The following is a 22,482-nucleotide window of genomic DNA, read 5'->3' as shown; positions in this document are numbered from 1 at the left end:
AAAGAAGTCTTCAGTTCTTTACAAAAATCATGATATGATGAAGAATAGAGCTATAAGTTCCACAGGGCCGGTCCATTATAAGAAAAAGCCTATCAGTGGGTCACGCTGAGTCTAGAAATGTCCAGCCCGGGCAGTTTGAAAGCCTTAACTCACATGAAGGAAAGTATCCTGGTTAGCTTCTTGAGTAGGTACTCAGGACTATTCAGATTCAATGCTTTAAAAACAAGAGATAACATCTTAAATTCTAGCCACTTTTCAACAGGCAACCAAAGTAGATCATATAAAATTGGTGTCATATGATCTGAGTTTTTGGCTCCTGATAACAATCTTGCAGCAGTATTTTGTACCAGTTGTAAATGTTTCAAACTAACTTTACTCAAGCCAATCAGTAAGGAGTTACAATAGTCCACCCTACTGGTGATAAATTCATGGACCAGTTTTATCAAATTTTCTTTAAGAAGAATCGACTTGAACCCCTTTAACATGAGTAGATAATAAAAGCATGATTTCACTACATGACTTATCTGAAGATGAAATGATAGGTCACTATTGCAACAAAGACCCAAAGAAATTACTTGGGGAGAGTGACAAAGAATGTATCCAGTGTATCCATTGCTTGGGACCAGACCATAGGGTTCTTAATTATGTTCTCTGATAGCCCAAAGAGCCCAGGAAGCTCAGCATGGAAAACCTTTTTGCTCTCAGTATGGTCCCTTGACATTGGCATTGGTGATATTGGACCCAATGACAGTTGAGTGTGCTTCAGACATGGGGACAGAGCTGGCACCGGCATTGGCATCAATTGCTGAACTGGCACCCAGAAACCACTTGACATGTGGAGGCGTATGGATTCCACGTCCTCCTTTTCAGTACCAAGGGACCGAAACAGTGTAAAGGCACAGCAGCATCAACATTACTTTCCTCGACACACAGTACTGGGAGCTCTGATGCATTGGTATCCCCTGTCCCTGAAAAGTGTCAACACCAAGAGGACCATTATCCTTCCTTGGTGATGGTGCCAGCCTGACTGACATCCTCTAGCCATGACATAGCTCCTTCAGTACCGACAAATCTGCAGACTATCTACTTTCTGGCTCCCCGCCTTTGCTCATGCCTTCCCTTCATGGGGAGATCCGGGCCATGGTCAAGGAGGAGCTGGCAGGGTTTCTGCAGATGTAGAGCCATCAGGCATTGAGGGCGCTTGCGCCAGCCTCATCGCACTCCAGGTGCACGAGGAGGACCAATCTAGGGAGAGGTCTCAGACTTCACAAAGTTTTTAGGCATCGAGGGTGCTTGCACCAGCCACAGTACAGCCCCAGGTACCTGAGGAGGCTCATCTGGAGGTGATCCCAGACACTGGTTCTGCATCGGAGTCGGTGCACACCCCACCCGGTGTGGCCCTTGACATCGGCGGAAGATCTCTTCTGGGTCTTTAGGCAGACTTGTACCTCGGCACTTTTTGATGCATGGCTATAGATCTGACAGGAAAACGCAGACTCATTATTTTCAGAATCTGATTCAGATCTTTACTGGGAGTCTGAGGGAGATCTACAGTACTTCTTGGTGGAGGAGACCTGAAGTATACCATCTGACCCCTCTCTGCCACAAGAAAGGCATGTCTTCTCCTGAGGGCATGTCTTTCATGGGCTTTGTGTAGGAAATGGCGGAGGCCATTCATTTCAAATTGGGACTGAGGTTGAGCCTAGCGTCAAGTTGCTCGCTGTACTGGGCTGTGTATCGCTACCTAGGTGCCTCTGTCTGTCCGAGTGGCACCTAAGAAACTGGATATTTTGTACAGGATCCAGAAAGCCCAAGGTTTTGGCAAGGCTCGATAACTACACCACTCCTTGGTGATTGAGTCTCATGTCTCTGTTTTTCCGGGCAGGGAGGCCCTATCCTTGGGCCTACCTGGAGCTGTAGCCTAATAGAGCAACTGTCTCTGAACCAGAGCAGAAACACTAAGGTTGCCAGTTCAAGTTCTACCTTTGGGAGGCAGATTTATCAGGCCTTGATGCTTGTCAACTGCACCCAGACCTACTAGCTGTTCGCCACCATCTACTTGAGGTCCTTAGTCCACAAACAACAGCGCACACTGCACCATCTTTCCACAGATGAGGCTGCTGAGTGTTATGTTTCTGCTATGTTTTTGCTAAGCAGGCTGAGGAGAGGCTGGTACCCACTCTGCTGGGCTAGGGAGGGGCTAGGGATCTCTCTGCTAGGATACCTGGGTGGGACTTGCTTGCTGTTGGTCAGCGGGGTGGAGCTATTTTTACCTGTAGTTTCAGGTAAGCGCTGCTTTAGCGTTTAGGACTTTCCTGCTGTAGCTTCTTATCTATCTTTTTCCCTGAGACCTGGCTATGTGTGCGGGAGGGATCTGTTCCCTCCCTCGTTGTGTTCTTAAGTGCTGGCTTGTCAGCATTTATTCTGTGTTCTGTTGTATGTGTTTGTCTCAGCGTGGGGTTAAATGGCTTCCCCCTGCAGCTGGGCAGTGTTCTCTGGTTGAAGTTAGTATGTGTCTTCTGTGATGTCTTCCTAAAGAAATGATTTCCTTTTTCATCCTTCCCTCTGCCACTGAGTCTATTATTCTAGGAATGCCATGGCTTAGTCTGCATAATCCCCGCATCGACTGGGAGCAGGGTCAGCTGGAGGCTTGGGGCCTAGCCTGCCATAAGATCTGTCTAGACAAAGTCCTCCCAGTTTCTACACTACTCCCCATGGCTCAAGCCAAGATAATGCTGCCCACTGTGTATCAGCCGTTTAAGGATGTTTTCTCCAAACGCCGAGCAGAGACATTACCACCTCATCGCCCCTATGACTGTGCCATAGAATTAGTGCCGGGAGCTGAAGTTCCACGGGGTTGTGTGTATCCTTTGTCTCATCCCGAAACAGAAGCCATGACCCACTATATCCAGGATAACCTTGCTCGAGGGTTCATTTGCCCGTCTAAGTCCCCAGCGGGGGCTGGATTTTTTTTTGTGGAGAAGAAGGATGGGGGCTTGCGTCCGTGTATAGACTATAGGGGTCTCAATTCGATGACTTGGAAGGATAAATACCCCTTACCCCTGATCTCAGAAACGTTTGATCATCTTCAAGGAGCCCAGATATTTACCAAATTGGACCTCAGAGGGGCTTAGAATCTTGTGCGGATCCAAGAAGGCGACGAATGGAAAACCGCATTTAATACTCACGATGGGCACTATGAATATCTGGTGATGCCCTTCGGCCTTGCTAATGCCCCAGCGGTTTTTCAGTCGTTCATGAATGACTTCTTTAGAGACCTTCTGTATAAGCTCGTGATGGTATATCTGGATGACATCCTCATATTTTCCAGGTCGGTGGAAGATCATCATGAACATGTTAAGAATATGTTACAGCGTTTGAGAGAGAATCAGCTATATGTAAAATTGGAAAAGTGTGAGTTCCATCAGTCTGAACTACCCTTCCTGGGGTATATCAACTCCAACCAAGGACTGCGGATGGATCCCAGTAAAGTAACTGCAATCTTGCGGTGGCAGCAGCCTTTGGGGCGTAAGGCGCTGCAACGGTTTTGGGGATTTGCAAATTATTATAGGCAGTTCATTCTAAGTTATTCCTCCCTGACTGCCCCTCTTACTGCCTTGACTAAGAAGAGTGCGGATGCTCATAACTGGCCACCAGAAGCGTGCAGAGCATTCGAGAACCTGAAGCAGGCCTTTGTCAGGGCACCCATGTTACGACACCCCGATCCGACTGTGAAATTTTTCGTGGAGGTGGATGCCTCATCGGTGGGCGCTGGGGTTGTGTTGTCACAAGCCCACTCTGGTGGTAAACTCCTTCCCTGCGCCTTCTTCTCAAAGAAGTACACTCCGGCTGAGAAGAATTGTGCTATAGGAGACCAGGAGTTGTTGACCATTTAACTTGCTTTGGAGGAGTGGCGGCATCTCTTGGAAGGGGCGTAAGAACCATTCACAGTTTTTCTGACCGCAAAAATCTGGTTTACTTGCGGGAAGCGAAAAAATTGAACCCCTGACAGGCTCGCTGGGCACTATTCTTCTCCCGCTTCAATTTCACCTTGACCTATCGCCCAGCTGCAAAGAATACTAAGGCAGATGCTCTCTCCAGGTCCATGGAGTATGATCTGGAGGAGGAACCCCTGCAATATGTAATCGAGCCTGCGATTATCCTTTCTGCCATGACGCTTGCCATCCCTCCAGGTATAACCTTTGTATCCTCCCGTTGGAGGGAAAGGATACTTCAGTGGGGCCATACCTCTCGTATGGCTGGACATCCAGGTGTCCAGGGTACTAAGCGCTTTATTGCGCGGAAGTATTGGTGGCCTACGCTGGATCAGGATGTACAAGAATTTGTTGCTGCCTGTACGGAATGTGCCCAGCATAAAGCTGATCGTCGGAGACCCCAGGGTCTCCTCATGCCGTTACCAATTCCCGAGAAACCTTGGACTCATATAGCCATGGATTTCATCACAGATCGCCCTGATTCGGAGGGGCATACTGCCATTTAGGTGGTGGTGGATTGTTTCTCTAAAATGGCTTCATCACAACAGAGTAGTCCTCTGCACGCACCCAAAGTTCTTACTGAAAGTGGTGTCTGAGTTCCATCTGCACCAGTCGATTGTCTTGCCAACATTCTTTCCCCAACCTCATGCCCATCCTGGTGGAATTAGCTTGCACGCCTTGGATTGCAAGATAGTATTGGTCTGTTACATGGAGCATACAAGGCCTCACAGACAGTCCGTCCAGCTTTTTGTTTCTTTTGATCCCAACAGGATAGGGGTCGTCATCAGTAAATGCACCACTTCAGTTTGGCTGGCAGATTGCATTTTCTTCACTTATGCCCAGGCTGGGCTGGCCTTCGAGGGTCATGTCATGGCTCATAATGTCAGAGCATTGTTGTGTGGGTAGCCCACTTGAGGTCAGCTTCCATTAAAGAAATTTGCGATGCTGCGACGTGGTCTTCAGTCCACACATTCACATCATACTACTACCTTGAGCAGGATACCTGATGAAACGGTTTGGGCAGTCAGTGTTGCAGAATCTGTTTGGGGTCTAGAATTTAACTCCACCCTCCTAGGGCCGTTTTATTCAGTTCCAGGCTGCACTCTGTGTGTATATAGTTTCAGATTTATCTGTGTTATATCCTTGCCATTTTGAGGCTCGATTAACCAATGTTTGTTGTTTTGGTTGAGCCTGGATGCTAGGGATTCCCGACTTGTGAGAATATTGGAGCCTGCTTCATATTCTCACAATCCCGCACACCTCCCCTTGGAGTTGTCTCATTGGTTATTTTATTTTATTTTTTTTGCTTTAGTATTAAGCTGAGGATACTGTGTTCGAGAGATGTTAGGAAAGGCACTTGCGCATGCACGGTGGGGTGCAGCTCGTGCTAATTTTTTACTTTGGCAAAATGCCGACCGGATGATGCATTATCGGCATCACCCACTTGTGAGAAATGAAGCCTGCTGTCCTCAGGGAATACCTGCTTACGGGTAAGTATCTTCGCTTTTTCTGTGATTAGTTTTAAATTTACTACTTAGTAATTTCTTTCCATGCCCCCTAGTTCTAGTGTTTTTGGAAACAAATGATTCACATCTACCTGTACCACTCCACTCAGTATTTTATAAACCTCTATCATATCTCCCCTGTTAGGAAGATCGTGAGCCCTTGGACCTAGTCCCAGGACAAGCCTAGGCCTTGGGCAGACCAAGCTCACGCTGTAGAGAGACAAAGGGCTACAAAGCCTGGCACACTCGGGGAGACCAGTGAGCACCACCAGAAAAGGGAAATAGACCACTTATACAGGCTGCAAGGCCAAACTGGAACCCTCACGTACAGAGTCCATACACAATGGGCTGTAAGGCCGAACTGGAACCCAAACACACAAAAGGGAAGGGAAAAAGAACAGAGAAGAATACCAACGAAGGTCACAGGACCAAACACACAGATACTAACTACAACCAGAACAAGGGAACACACCCAGAGAGGCAGCCCAAACTGTACCACACAGCCCAAACGAATGAGCGGCCTCCACAGGGTCCAAACAAGAGCTACAGCAAACAAAGGGAAAAAGGGGAAACCACACAGAGAGACAGTAATAGCCACATGGCTAGGCAAGGAGCAGTCCACAGAGGAACCAACAACAGATACAGTAGCTAAAGGGATAAGGCAGACTACACAGACTGCACAAGCTACACAGCTTAGACAAGGAGCAGTCCATAGAGGAGCCAACAACAAATAAGACAGGTAAAGGGTTAAGGCAGACTGCACAGAGAGACTGCTCAAGCTACACAACTTAGACAAGGAGAAGTCCTTGGAAGAACGAACAACAGATACAGCAAGTAAAGAGTTAAGGCAGACTGCACAGAGAGACTGCTCAAGTTATACAGCTTAGACAAGGAGCAGTCCTTAGTAGAACCAACAACAGGTACAGCAGGGGTTAAGGCAGACTGTACAGAGAGACTGCTCAAGCTACACAGCTTAGACAGGAAGCAGTCCTTAGTAGAACCAACAACAGGTACAGCAGGTAAAGGGTTAAGGCAGACTGCAGAAGCTTCACAGCTAGAGGAGGAGCAGTCTTCTCACAAACCAACCAACAGATGCAGCAGGTAAAGGGTTAAAGAGAAATCCAAAAGAAGGAAGGAAGCTCCCATGGACTCACCCAGCAAACATAGTAGGAAAGGGCACCGAGCATACTGAGAAGCAGAACAGCAGCAAAGCAATCAGAGGGAGCATAATTCTACAGACACAAAGAACAAACACAGACAAGGAGAAATCACACAGCCCCACACACAGAAGCAAAGTAAGCTGTGGCTAAAGGAAGTAACAGAGTGTCCTATTCAGGCAGAGGCAGACTTAAATAGGTCTGGCATCTGACATCAGCCCCATCCCTGACATGACCAATCAGGAGTGAGACCCAGTTGCTATCTTGGTGTGAGGAAGTAGAATATCTGCATAGATTACTAAGGGCAACCTGATTCCTGAGTTAGCTTGAAAGAGCCTGTTTTGAAAGAGTCCCCTTAAATTCAGAACTATGTAAAGAGGAAAGGTCCCACTGAACTTTCTTTCTGAGAATTTCTGTGAGAAGAGGACATTTCTCTTGTAAGTGAACACTATTTTGTACTTTGGGAACTTAAAGATTGGGGTTTAATGGAGGAATTATAGGTTAGTGATAGGCAGAATAAAAATATAAAACAGCAAACTTTATCAACTAAGCTCCATACTCCTTTTCCCCTAGTTTTAAAACTTGAACTTTGTACCACAACATTAACAGAGAGCCTCTAGCAGGCACTGCAGGACCTAGTTTAGTCTTCATCCCTCCCACCCCTAGCACAACTCTTCATTTATAGTCAGTTATTGTAATTAGGGTAACAAGCAAGGAGTGCTCTTACAGAGTTTTAAATACATTTCATTACCATCTAAGAAGGAAACGCTAAATAAATCACACACTATATTATTTAAAGTAAAAGACATTTTCATATTAGACTAATATCCTTAATACTTTAGCAAGTTTTAAATTTATTGAAAAACTCAAAAGTATTAAGATGGAGCCAGCAGTCCAGCAGCGAGAAGGGTGCTATCCAATCTTTTGCACTGAGTGTCACATGTATGATTATCTCCCAGTTGGTGAGCGGTTATATGTGTGTGCCCGATGCAAAGAGCTCGTAGCTCTCGCTAGAGTAGCGGTGGAGCTGAGGGAGATAGAGAGGTACATAGAGGATACCCACAGGAATGTTGCTGAGAAGTCCCACCTCCAGTCTGGTAGCCCCTGTGCTACCTTGGAGGAGGGAGGTCTCCTAGAAGGAGAGCATCACCCTGGTGAAGTAGGAAGTACTCCTGTAGCCAGGACCTACCCACCAGGGGATGTACTGTCCTCTCACACCGAGGATATGTCTCCAAGTTCTGCCCGGGAGGGAAGGGTTAGGACAGCTGTTGTAGTTGGTGATTTGATTATTAGGCATATAGGTGGCTGGTGGACGTGAGGATCGCCTGGTGACTTCCCTGCCTGGTGCGAAGGTGGCGGACCTCACACATCATTTAGATAGGATTTTAGATAGTGCTAAGGAGGAGCCAGCTGCCTTGGTACATGTGGGTACAATGACATAGGAAAATGTGGGAGAGAAGTTCTGGAAACCAAATTTAGGCTCTTAGGTAGAAAGCTCAAATCCAGAACCTCTAGGGTAGCATTTTCTGAAGTGCTACCTGTTCCACTTGCAGGGCTCAAGAGACAGGCAGAGTTCCGGAGTATCAGTACGTGGATGAGACGATGATGCAGGGTTTTAGATTTGTTAGGAACTGGACAACATTCTGGGGAAGGGGGAGCCTATTCCAAAATGATGGGCTCCACCTTAACCAGGGTGGGACCAGGCTGCAGGCATCGGCATTTAAAAAGGAGATAGAGCAGCTTTTAAACTAGAAGCTGGGGGAAGGCCAACAGTCGCTCAAAAGCACATGGTTCAGAATAAGGTATCTTTCAAAGATATCACCAAAACAGGGACGATAGGGTATCCCGATAGTGAGGTTGCAAAACACACCATAGTTGATCAGGTGTCCTTAAATAAAAATCGGACAAAAGATTGCAAATTAAAACTGTCAAGTACTGAGCATGATGATATAAATAGGAACAACAAACATAGTTTGAAATGTCTATATGCAAATTCCAGAAGCCTAAGAAATAAGATGAGAGAGTTAGAATATATTGCACTAAATGAAAAATTAGATGCAATAGGCATCTCTGAGACCTGGTGGAAGGAGGATAACCAGTGGGACACTGTCATACCTGGGTACAAATTATATCGTAGTGATAGGGTGAATCGAATTGGTAGAGGGGTAGCACTGTATGTTAAGGAGGGCCTTGAATCAAATAGATTGAAAGTTCTGCAGGAAACAAAACACATCTTGGAATCCCTATGGATTGAAATTTCATGTGTAAAAGGTAAAAGGATTGTGTTAGGAGTTTTCTACCGTCCGCCTAGCCAGGATGAACAGACGGATGTAGAAATGTTATCAGAAATTAGGGAGGCTGGCTTCAGCCAGATCCAAGATGGCGACGGTTTGAGCAGCTTAAGCGGACACACTCAGAGTTTGCAGCAGCTGACTCTTGTGAGAGCGTCTTACCTGTCTATCGATGGGGAAGAGGAGAGGCAAAGTCCGGGAGGCTCCCCATGTCCCGGGCGGAACGCCCCAGCTATTCCAGACGACGCTGGAGCAATTCTGAGTTTTCTCCGTTCCTGAGTTGGCGTCTACTCCTTCAGCCGAAGCTGGCACTTTGACGCTAGACGGCAGTGGAGACGGGGCTTCCCTGAGCCCCGTCGAGCGTGCGGCACCTCCACAAACCGGAAGAGAAGCTCTGTGCGAGCCCTGTCGCCACAATCCTAGGAGGAATACAAGGCGAACAGGGAGGGAGCCAGCACGAGAGGACATCAGGAGCCGATAAGCAGGAGGGACCGGGACTATCATCTACTCACGTTGTTTCTAAAACAGTGAGTATCCTGGAGCAAGCCTCCAAGGCCCCTCTTCCGGAGTTTTTAGTGGGAATGGTAGTGAAACCTGCCGTAGTGACTTTGGAGTCACTATGGGACTTAACCTCTACGACCCAATCTGCATTACAAGCTCTAGTTTTGAAAAATATGGAGACAATTAAAGCACTTTCGGAGACTGCGTTAAATCAAATACAAACTTGTGAACTCCAGGCTTCGGAGGTTAAGAAATTGTCAGAAAAAACTGAAAAACTTGCACTGGTGGAACAAACTTTAAGGACAAAAACTTCACTTTAAGACACCTGGAGCATTTGGAAAATTATTCTAAGAGATTGACTTTACGTTTCATAAATTTTCCTAGATCCCCTTTAATACTTCCAATCCAGATGGTTAGAAAATATTTAATAGAAACTCTGGGAATGCCTGAGAATTCATTGCCACCTATAACCCGTGCTTATTATATACAAGTGGATGGGAATATCCCAAAAAATTTACAGAGGCAAGATGCAATGAGTCTCACGGCATTCCTCGAGTCTTCTCTTGAGGTTATAACCCAAAGGACCACTTTACTGGTCACATTTGCGTTGGAAATAGATAGAGACGCTGTGCTCAAACTTTCTTTGAGACACTTGGATTCGCTGTTTTTGGGTTCAAAAGTTAGAGTATTTCCTGACTTATCCAGGGAAACTCAGAGGAGACACAAGATGTTCTTATTGTTACGCCCTAGGGTAATAGCAATTGGGACAGACTTTCTTCTCAGATTCCAATGTATATGTAGAATAAAATTTCAACTTAAACAATATCAATTTTTTGAACCAAAACAGCTGGAGGACTTTATAATAAGCAGAGAAGAGGTCAGAGTACAGGTTTAGTCTCATATGTAACACTGTATGGCAAATTAGAGTAAGCCATTCAGGAATTAAGCTGCTTTTTTTTCCCCCCTTTTTGTGAAATTGCTTAAGATTTAAGTATAGATATTTCCTTTTTCTTGGATCAATTACTTAAATTTGTGGGCGATAGTTGAGTACCCTTGAGGTCGATTATATGTGTATATTGAATGATGATTTTTCTTTTGGTGTATTTTCACTCATAAGTATATAGTATGAATGTTAAAATTAATAAATAAAGAATTTAAAAAAAAAAAGAAATTAGGGAGGCTAACAAACTGGGCAACAGAATAATAATGGATGATTTCAATTACCCCAACTGGATAAATGTAATATCAGCGCATTCTAGGGAGGTAAAATTCCTTGACAGAGTCAATGACTGCTTTTTGGAGCAGCTGGTATAGGAGCTGACAAGAGAAGGAAAAATTCTACACCTAGTCCTTAGTGGAGCGCATGATCTGGTGCGGGAGGTAATGGTGCTGGGGCCACTGGATAACAGTGATCATAATATGATCAGATTTGATATTAGCTTTTGAGTAAGTATATGCAGGAAATCCAATACGCTAGCGTTTAACTTTCAAAAAGGAGACTATGATAAAATGAGAAAACGGTGAAAAAAAAATCTTAGCGGAGTGGCTGCGAGGGTAAAAAATTTACATCAAGCATGGATGCTGTTCAAAAATACCATCCCAGAAGCCCAGGCCAAACATATTCCGCGTATTAAAAAAGGAGGAAAGAAGACCAAACAGCCGGCATGGTTAAAAAGTGAGGTGAAGGAAGCTATTAGAGCTAAAAGAAAATCCTTCAGAAAATGGAAGAAGGAACAGACTGAAAATAATAAGAAACAGCATAAGGAATGTCAAGTCAAATGCAAAGCGCTGATAAGGAAGGCAAAGAGGGACTTTGAGAAAAAGATTGTGTTGGACTCAAAAACATATAGTAAAACTCTTTTAAGGTATATTAAAAGCAGGAAACCAGCAAAAGAATCGGTTGGACTGCTAGATGACCAAAGGGGTAAAAGGGGCAAACGGGGAAGACAAAGCCGTAGTGGAGAGATTAAATGAATTCTTTGCTTCGGTCTTCACCGAAGAAGATTTGGGAGAGATACCGGTGCCAAAAATTATATTCAAAGCTGACGAGTCGGAGAAACTGAATGAAATCTCTATAAACCTGGAGGATATAATGACAAATTGAAGAGTAGCAAATCTCCTGGACCAGATGGTAGTCATCCCAGAGTACTGATAGAATTGAAAAATGAACTTGCGGAACTATTGTTAGAAATATATAATTTTTCTTTAAAATTGAGTGTGGTACCAGAAGATTGGAGGGTGGCCAATGTAACGCCAATTTTTAAAAAGGTTCCAGGGGAGATCCAGGAAATTATAGACCGGTGAGTCTGACGTCGGTGCCGGGCAAAATGGTCAAGACTATAAAGAACAAAATTACAGAGCACATTCAAACGCATGGATTAATGAGACAAAGCCAACATGGATTTAGTGAAGGGAAATTGTGCCTCACAAATCTTACATTTCTTTGAAGGGGTAAACAAATGTGGATAAAGGTGAGCCGGTGGATATTGTGTATCTGGCTTTTCAAAAGATGTTTGACAGTACCTCATGAAAGACTCCAGAGGAAATTGGAGAGTCATGGGATAGAAGGTAGTGTCCTATTGTGGATTAAAAACTGGTTAAAAGGTAAAAAAAAAACAGAGAGTAGGGTTGAATGGTCAGTATTCTCAATGGAGAAGGGTAGATAGTGGGGTTCCCCAGGGGTCTGTGCTGGGACCGCTGCTTTTTAACATATTATTTATAAATGACCTAGAGATGGGAGAAACTAGTGAGGTAATTAAATTTGCTGGCGACACAAAGTTATTCGAAGTTGTTAAATTGCATGAGAATTGTGAAAAATAACAAGAGGACCTTACAAGATTAGGAGACTGGGCATCTAAATGGCAGATGATGTTTAATGTGAGTAAGTGCAAAGTGATGCATGTGGGAAAGAGGAACCCGAATTATAGGTACGTAATACAAGGTTCCACGTTAGGAGTCACCAACCAAGAAAGGGATCTAGGTGTCATCGTTGATGATATGTTGAAACCTTCTGCTCATTGTGCTGCTGCAGCTAAGAAAGCAAATAGAATGTTAGGTATTATTAGGAAAGGAATGGAAATCAAAATTGAGGACATTATTATGCCTTTGTACCGCTACATGGTGTGATCACACCTCAAATATTGTGTTCAATTCTGGTCACCACATCTCAAAAAAGATATAGTGGAATTAGAAAAGGTGCAGAGAAGGGCGACAAAAATGATAAAGGATGTAGGAATGAGGAAAGGCTAAAGCGGCCTGTGCTCTTCAGCTTGGAGAAAAGACGGCTGAGGAAAGATATGATAGGTCTATAAAATATGTGTAGTGGAGCATGTAGACATGAAGCGTCTGTTTACTCTTTCCAAAAATACTAGGATTAGGGGGCATTCAATGAAGCTGCAAAGTAGTAAAGTTAAAACGAATCAGAGAAAATATTTCTTCACTCAACATATAATTAAACTCTGGAATTCATTTCCAGAGAATGTGGTAAAGGTGGTTATCTTAGAGGGGTATAAAAAAGGTTTGGACGGCTTCCTAAAGGAAAAGTTCATAGACCATTATTAAAACGGACTTGGGGAAAACCCACTGCTTATTTTTGGGATAAGCAGCACAAAATGTTTTGTACTTTTTTGGGATCTTGTCAGGTATTTGTGACCTGGATTGGCCATTGTTGGGAAACAGGATGCTGGGCTTAATGGACCTTTGGTCTGTCCCAGTATGGCAATACTTATGTACCTTATGATCATAACATCCCCTCAGCCGTCTATTCTCCAAGCTGAAGAGCCCTAGCAGCTTTAACCTTTCCTCATAGTGAAGGCATCCTATCCCCTTTATCATTTTCGTCACACTTCTCTGTACCTTTTCTAATTCCACTATATCATTTTTGAGATGCGGGAACCATAACTGCACACAGTATTGGAGGTGCGGTTGCACCATGGAGCGATACAAAGGCATTATAACATTCTCAGCTTTGTTTTCTATTCCTTTCCTAATAATTCCTGATATTCTGTTTGCTTTCTTAGCCGCCGCTGCACATTGTGCAGAAGGTTTGAAATTATCAATGATGACACCTAGATCCTTTTCCTGGGTGGTGACTCCTAATGTGGAACCTTGCTTCACGTAACTATGGTTTGGATTCCTCTTACCCACATGCATCACTTTGCACTGGCTCACATTAAAAGTCATCTGCCATTTGGATGCCCAGTCTCCCAGTCTTGTAATGTTCTCTTGCAATTTTTCACAATCCTCTTGTAGTTTAACAACTTTAAATAGCTTTGTGTCGTCAGCAAATTTAATTACCTCGCTAGTTATTCCTATCTCTAGATCATTGATAATATGTCAAACCTCTGTGTTATAGGACCTTAATTTTCTCACTCTGCTGATGAAAGCTCCTTTTGAGCTGCTAGATTCCTTTCATCTACAGTACCTGACCAGGTAGGTCTGGTTTTACGTAATGGTCCCTTCAGCTTGCAGGGTCCTGAGCTTCAGGCCCTAGTGGCAGATCTACCTTACATGAAGTTTCACAACAAAGTGGTTCTTCGTATGCAACCTGAGTTCCTTCCTAACGTGGTATCAGACTTCCCTCTTAATCAGTCAATCATCCTACCAAAATTATTGCCCTCATATTGTGCCCATCCCAGCGTGAGCACAATCCATGCCTTGGACTGCAAGCGTACCATGGCTTTTTACCTGGAGAGTACTAAGGCCTGTTGGCAGTCCACCCAATGTTTTGTCTCTCTTGATCCAAACGCCTCAAGGGCAGCCATCAGTGAACTCAGGCTGTCCAATTTATTTACGAACTGCATCTTTCTTGTTTATGCCCAGACTGAGCTGACTCTGGAGGGTCATGTCACAGCTCACAATGTCAGATCCATGGCTGCATTGGTAGCCTACTTAGTCAGCTTCAATTGAACTAATTTACAGGGCTGAGATGTAGTCTTCTGTCTGCATGTTCACACCTCACTACTGCCTTCGCAGAATTCCCGGCATGACAGCTGGTTCAGACAGGCAGTTCTGCAAAATTGGTTTGGTGTCTAGAATCCAACTCCACCCTCCTAGTCCCTTTTTCTTCTGTCCCAGGTTGCATCTTCAATGCTGTAGTGAGTTTTGTGCATTTCTGACCTTTTTCAATTTTTCAGCCTTAAGGCCCTCTTGGACCTGTTTTGGGCTGAGTTGCTTTGACAGTTTTCGGTCTTAGTTTAACTTCCCTCAACCACTGGCCATTTGATTTGGGCCATTTCTGCCTACATGTTCCAGAAGATAATGAGTGGCTTTAAGCATTGTGCTTCATTCAGCAGGTGATTTTGGGCATTGACCCCTGTAACTGATGTATCCAGTACTTGAAACCAGACCACAAAGTTTTGAATTATGTTCTTTCACAGCTCAAAGAGCCTAGGAAGCTCAGCATGGAAAACTTTATATAGTTTCAGGTTATTTGGTTTTCCATGGACTTATTGTTGCTAGTCTGTCTTGACTTTCTTTCATCTCAAGCTATTCCTGATCCACTTCATTCAACTGAAATGGTGCTTCCTATAGTCTCCAGTGATCTCTTCCTGAACAGATCCAAAGGTTTCTATTCGGTCTTCATCCTTCTTGAGCTATTTGCTGCTTTTGACACTGTTTATCACCACCTACTCCTTGATACACTGTCCTCACTTGGATTTCAGGGCTTTGTTCTTTCCTGGTTTTCTTCTTATCTCTCCCATCGTACTTTTAATGTATACTCTGATGGATCCTCATCCATTCTATCTCACTATCAGTTAGTGTACCTCAGGGATCTGACCTTGGACCTCTTATTTTCTCCATCTATACTTCTTCCCTTTGTATTTTGGCCCAGGCCTAGGGTAGACTGAATAGGCCCTACGCACCACCCCAGCCACCAAGCCCCGCACACACACAGCAGCTAACAGGCGTCACCAGAAAATGGGAGATAGAGCATTCAGGCAGGCCTCACGGCCGATCGGGAACCCACTCGCGCAGAGTCCATGCAAGCAGGCCTCACGGCCGACCGGGAACCCAGTCACACTCTGGGAGGGGAGAAAGAACAACAACGGGTCCCCAAGAGACTGAGCACAAGCAGTGCTCACAGTGCAAGGTAGAGGCACAAGGAAAAGGGTAAGAAACAGAACCTCTAAAGGTATACAGAAGGCTGTGCCACAGGGCGATCAAGAATACAGGAAGCCCAAGAAGGGAACACACTAGGCTGTACTATTCAGCACTGAAGGGAAAAAGGAAACCAACTATAGGAATACACGCTAGGCTGAACTATTCAGCACTCAGGGAAAGGGGAATCCATTCAAAGGAATACTCTAGGCTGTACCTAACAGCACTCAAGGGAAAAAGGGAGCCAACTATAGGAACACACTCTAGGCTGGAACCATTCAGCACTCAGGGAAAGGGGAAGCCACTCAAAGGAATACTCTGGTATGCCACTAGGCAGTCAAGGAAAAAAAAAAAGGGAAACCACTCATAGGAATACACTAGGCTGTGCCCACAGCACTCAAGGGAACTAGACTGCACCTTACAGCATACAAAAATACAGGAAGCCCTACAAGGAACACACTAGGCTGTACCATACAGCGTAGAAAGGAAAAGAAAAACTACCTATAAGAATACACAAAGCTGGCCCCACAACACACAAGGGAAAAGGGAACAATAAGCAAACAGAGGAAGCTGCCTTGACACACACAGACCAGAAAAGTAGCACTGCTCACCGGAAACAGGAGACAGATTCAGCAAACACAGAGAACTAAAACCAACAAACAGGAGCAATATACAAGGACAGAGAGACTGCCAAACGGAGGCAGAACCACAGGGAGCAGAGCAACAGCTCAGCACAACAAAGGGAACACAGAGAGAGAGAAAACTAAACAAACAAACTGGAACAATACAAGGTACCAGCTTACAACAGACAGCACAACTTTACAGCAGCAGAAAGCAGACCAGCTGTAGGGGAGTGAGGCAATCAAGCTCATGCTGAGAATACCCAGCACACACACACACACACTGAATATAATTAGGTCTGCCAGAACCGTTTGGGCAGCGGAAGCCATGGGCTTTCTACTATCCTGTAAAGGATTGCATGTTCCCTCCAAATACTTAATTACCCCAACCTTGTATCTGCTCATGACGGTTTTACACAGACAGAGCAGTAGCAGGATCCTCAGTTGGAAATAAACCCAGTATTCAGTAGATATAGTAATATAGTTTATTAGCATTGGTATCTTACCCAAAAGTTGTACAGGCAAATCAGGCAGTCACATGGTGAAACAGCACTTCACGACACGTCTACAGCCTTCTGGAGTCTTCTGTCTTTCTCTCTCCTTTCTGATTTAATACCCTTCAGACTCCCATTTTTATAACATTTTGACCCTATTGATTTCAATGGACCCTAGCTTTCTCACAGAGCTCTTGGCTCTTATCAGTTGATAAGAATGACTTCACATGTTCCCAAACTCTAAATATAAACAAAATATGTTCAGGACAACATCTGTGAAGAAATGACTTCACAGGTCATTTGCCCTCCTCAGCTCCCCCCTCCCTCTACTTGCACCTGACCCACTACTAACTTGCATTAGCCAAAACGTCTTTGCTCATGACTTCTCGCAGGTGCCAGTCCCAGCATTGTTGACAAGAGCAAAGTCCCCCTCCCTTGTCAGCTCTCTGGGAACTCAGTTCAGCTTTTGCTGCAGTGAAATGTATTTTGTATCAGAGATGATTTTTGATTTTAAGAGGCCTAGCTCTTAGCCTGAGCCATTGGCCTGTATTTCACTGAGAGCAAGTGACAGTATATTCCTACAACACAGAATCAACAAGCACCGAGGAGAAAAGGCTAAACTCCAACTTGAACACAAGCGCCCAGGCACAGGCTGGCTTCAGTTGAGCAAACAAAGCAATCAAACGCTAAAGCAAGAGTTGTAGGGAAAGGTAAGCTTAAGTAGATCAGGCTTCTGACGTCTGCTGCATCAGACGTCAGCTCAGTCCTTGACAAGCCAATCAGTAGTGAGTCCCACACATTCCCCTGCCTGCTAGCAGAATCGTAACAGATCTTATCCCATGGTTTTCAGTATCACCTTTATGCTGATTACTCCCAGATCTCTCTCTCCACACCAGAAATTTCAACAGGAATCCAGGTCAACCTGCCTGTCTGACATTGCTGCCTGGATGTCTCGCTACCATCTGAAACTAAACATGACCAAGACTGAGCTTCTTTTCTTTTCCCCTAAACCAATCTCTCCTCTTCCCCTATTCTCTATCTCTGTGGATAACACTCATCCTCCCTGTCTCACCAGCTCGTAACCTTGGCATCATCTTCGACTCCTCTCTCTCCTTCTTTGCACATATTCAGCAGACTGCTAAAACCTGTCATTTCTTTCTCTATATCACCAAAATGCGTCCTTTTCTTTCTGAGCACACTACCAAAACCGTTATCCACATTATCACCTCTTGCTTAGACTATTGCAACTTGCTTCTCACAAGTCTCCCTCTAAGCCACCTCTCTCCCCTTCAATCTGTTCAAAATTCTGCTGCATGACTTATATTCCGCCAGCATCGCTATGCTCATATTAGCCCTGTCCTCAAGTCACTTCATTGGCTCCCTATCTGTTTCCGCATACAGTTCAAACTCCTCTTACTGATTTACAAGTGCATTCACTCTGCAGCTCCTCAGTACCCCTCCACTCTTATCTCTCCCTGCACTCCTCTCCGGGAATTCCATTCACTGGGTAAATCTCTCTTATCCGCACCCTTCTCCTCCACTGCTAATTCCAGACTCTATTCCTTTTATCTTGCTGCACCTAATGCCTGGAATAGACTTCCTGAGCCAGTACGTCATACTCCATCTCTTGCTAACTTCAAATCTAGGCTAAAAGCCCACCTTTTTGATTCTGCTTTTAATTCCTAACTCTTATTCACTTGTTCAGTACCCACGTTTTATCATTCCCACCTTAGTAATTCCATTATCCCTTATTTGTCCTGTATGTCTGTCCTAATTAGATTGTTGAGCAGGGACTGTCTGTTCATATCCAGTGTACAGGGTTGTGTACATCTAGTAGCACTATAGAAATAAGTAGTAGTAGTCTTCTCACAAACGCCTTGAATGGATTGTTAACCGCTATATCTTTAGTCAGTAGCTTGCAGGTAAGGCTACCAGGTATAACAGTTATGTAAGCACCAATGGAGTTTATATAATTTTGAATTTTATTTTTTTGTGGGTAGCCATGACATCAAAAATTAGTAAGGACTTCTTCAAAAAGAATCCCCCTTACCTGGCCCTTATATCATTGATCTACCCATACTTTCATAAGGTCACAGTCCATCCATCCCTTCTTATTGCAATGGACAACCACACTGGTGGGCATTTTTTCACGGGGCATGGTAAACGTTTGAACACTACTATTGGCTTTAATTTCTCCCCAGTTGCAGTGCATCCAAGGACTACAGTGAAACAAGCATTCTCATGTCCAGTGTTTGCAATGGCTACAGTTTTTGTACCTGAATCAGCTACAGTTCTGGTGGCCGGAATGTCAAAAGACATTGGAACCTCGGCCATATTAATAATGTCAATTGCAGAGAAACAGAGTTCAAAGATTTCTTTGTAGATGAATTCACGGAAGTATATCAACTTTTCTCCCAATCGTCTGGAAGTCACTGGCCTATACTGGTTCTCATTCTCGCTGAAGTCCATTTCTTTTCATGAATCGTGAAATCCACTTTGAAATCCGGGATGCCGCTGTAAATTGCCAGAAGCTTCGCTTTGATCTGAATTGTGATTGTAGAGAGAGCTTGATTTTGTTCCCCCTGTGAAAAAAAAAGACACTCTTTCGAGACATTCTCCAGTTGAGGCCATTTTGCTTTCGGCCCATGAGGTGCACATATTTGGGATTCATTTTCTTGAGCTCCTTTTTCTCCTCTCGCGAATGGACGACTCTCCAACCTCTAACTCTCTTGCTGCTGCTCTGTTGCTTGTTTCTTGCGCTTGTGCAATGACTTTCATTTTGAATTCAGCAGTGTAGGACTTGCATTTCATTCTTGGCATGATCCTATAGGCCTGTTTTAAATTTACGTAGGGAGGTTAAGAAAGGCTTGGCCTGTGTTATATAGGCTAGTAATAGAGGCCCCAAAAATGTGACATTGAGACATAATTAGAATGGTTTGGCCTTGTTTTTCATTTGATAGTACTATATATGCATGGGCGTGCTGTAGCAGAACATTTTTGTATAACTTCATCATTCCTTGTCATCAAGCAGATGCAGCCATTACAGATGGGTTGTGTCCATCAACCAGCAGAGGGAGATAGAGAGCACACTTTTTTCAGTGCCTCATACCAGCTTGCTCCACTGCCTCTCTTCAGTATTCTCTATCTCCCCTAGCAGAGTGGCTGCAGCTTCTTCGAGCTCCATCTAAAATCTGCCTGGAGGTTGCTCCTGTGCTTTTGCCAGTTGTTAGCAGGGGTGTTGGAGGCTATAGCAACTTCACTTTAAAGGCACATAGGTTCGCCCTTTCCCTGCCTTACCCATACCTCCATGGATGTGAACACATTGCTTAGCTTTCCCTGTCCTTTCCCACCAACAGTGGATGCAGGCACATAGGTTCGCCCTTTCCCTGCCTTTCCCACTCACCTGAGCCTCCGGAGTTCTATTTACCTCTGCTTTCCTCACAGCGTTAAAAAAAAAAAAAGCGCTTAGACGCTGGAACAGAGGTTTTTTCCTTGCCTTTTTCTGTGGGACCGGAGCTGTGATACTCGGTCCAGTGAGGTAAGACTGTTTTCTGACTCCTCCGGGGTGGGCCCGCAATCGGGGCGTTTTGGCGCGAACTGCCATTTTGAATTTTACCGCCATTTTCGGCGATGGCTGCGGAGACAGTAAAACGCTGTTCCAAGTGTGGCAAGCGCAGATCAGCAGCGGGGCTCTGTAAATCGTGCTGTACAGGCGTTAGAGCCGGCCCGAGCATGGCGAGCGACAATTCTTCGTGCTCTGAGCTGGCAGCGGGCGCCATTTTGAATTTACCACATGGCGCGACCTCCGCTGAGACGGAGAGTCCTGAGCCCGGGGGGAGGCCTCGGAGTGAGGCTGATATGGGAGCTACTAGCCCCGGCAGAGATCCGGGTGCCCAGGGTGAGTTTTTCTTCCCAGATTTTGTCCTATTAATGCATAAAGCCTACATGCTTAAAAGAGATCTCTCACAAAGCCCGGCATGGGCCTCTTCTAATGCCCCCCCCCCCCCCCCCCCCCCCGGTGGATTCTAGCCTGGGTATGCCCTCTGAGGCGTTATTCCCTGATAATTGGCAGAATATGAAGCGCAGAAGGGCTCATTCCCCTTCAGAGAGTGCTGCACCTCCATTTCCCCCCCCCCCCCCCCCCCCCCCCCCGGGTCGGGCTGCGAGGATTCGGAGGACTCTGGCAGGCCTTCATGGTCTGAGGAGCCAGAGTCTAGTGCAGAAGTGACTCAGGATCTGGACAATCCCTCCGCGGTGAGGATTTTCCACCGTGATGAGCTGCCAGCACTTATTTCTGATGTCCTGCAGGCTCTCTCTATTGAGGACCCTGCCAGTGGCACAGCCTCCTCTGTGAATCCTAGGATGGCTAGTACCAAAAAGCCTGCTCGAGCCTTTCCTTTGCATGACTCCATCCAAGAGCTTATTTCGGCTCAATGGGCTGACCCCGAGGGACCTTTGAAAGTTTCCAGGGCTATGGGGCAATTATACCCTCTGAGTGAGGAGCATATGGCTCGCTTTGCTATGCCTAAAGTGGACGCCCTAGTCACAGCTGTGACAAAGAGAACTACCCTCCCTGTTGAAGGAGGTGTTGCCCTGAAGGATATTCAAGACCGTAGACTGGAATCAGCACTTAAACGGTCATTTGAATTTGCAGGTCTCACTATTCGGGCGTCTGCATGCAGTTGTTATTCTGCTAGAGCCTGCCTGGCTTGGTTGCAACAGGCAGTGGAACAGCCCGGTGATGGAGCGGAGCCCTTTTCAGATGTGGCTCCGCGGATGGAGTCGGCCTTGTCCTTTCTTGCTGACACCCTTTATGATATTGTCAGAGCTTCGGCTAAACACAATGCAGTAGCAGTGGCGGCTCGCCGTCTTCTTTGGCTACGGCATTGGGCGGTGGACATGGCCTCTAAGCAAAGGTTGGTGAAGTTGCCCTTTCAAGGCCTTCTCCTGTTTGGTGAGGAGTTGGAGAAAATTGTGAAGGGCCTGGGTGAGGCTAAACCCCAGCGCTTGCCCGAAGATAGGCCGAGGCCTTCCTCTAAGGGTGCGGCGGTCCACTCCTCTTACAGACCTCGCTTCCGTGAAGCTCGAAGGTACCGCCCGGGGCGTTCTGCTGGGTTCACTTCTCGTGTCCGTTTTCAGCAGAGGAACTCCTTTCGCTCGGACAAATGTTCCACAGCCACTGGCTCAAGGCCTTCAAGGAGTTCAGGGGCAACCCTCTCAATGATGGTGCGCTGGCCCTCAACTTGGAGGACGTCTTCCCCTCTTTGCCGAGGAGTGGGTCAACATTTTCTCAGATCAGTGGGTCTTGGACATGATCAGAGACGGTTACAGAATAGAATTTGATGCCCCTGTAAGAGACGTGTTTGTGGAGTCCCGATGCGGTTCTGCCGCCAAACGGGCGGCGGTAGAGGAGACTTTACAAGGTCTGATTCAGATAGGAGCCGTGTCCCCGGTACCTCCCGCCAAACACGGCTGCGGCCGCTACTCCATCTACTTTGTGGTGCCGCGAAAAGGAGGGTCTTTTCGCCTTATTCTGGACATAAAAGAATTAAACAAGTCCCTGAGAGTGCAGCATTTCCACATGGAAACCCTGCGCTCCGTCATTGCGGCGGTACAGCCAGGAGAGTTTCTCACGTCTCTGGACCTGAAAGAAGCTTACTTGCACATTCCAATTTGAAAATGCTGCTGGCGCTCCCCGATTGGTGCCTAGTGGTGACAGATGCCAGTCTGAAAGGCTGGGGCGCACATTGCAAGGGGAAGCATGCCCAGGGTCTATGGACACCCGAGGAGTTGGAGTGGTCCATCAACCGCCTAGAGTTG

General features: G+C 45.6%; 1 protein-coding gene across 2 annotated transcripts in view; it reads left to right on the top strand.

The window, feature by feature from the left end:
* RNF168 (ring finger protein 168) overlaps positions 1–22,482 on the top strand; it is a 331,361-nt gene that overhangs the window by 187,807 nt on the left and 121,072 nt on the right. The gene's annotated exons all lie outside the window — the stretch shown is intronic.

Source organism: Microcaecilia unicolor, chromosome 10 (genome assembly GCF_901765095.1).
Source record: "Microcaecilia unicolor chromosome 10, aMicUni1.1, whole genome shotgun sequence".
NCBI lineage: Eukaryota > Metazoa > Chordata > Amphibia > Gymnophiona > Siphonopidae > Microcaecilia > Microcaecilia unicolor.
The sequence above is the reverse complement of the archived record's forward strand: the minus strand, read 5'-3'. Positions and strand labels throughout refer to the sequence as shown.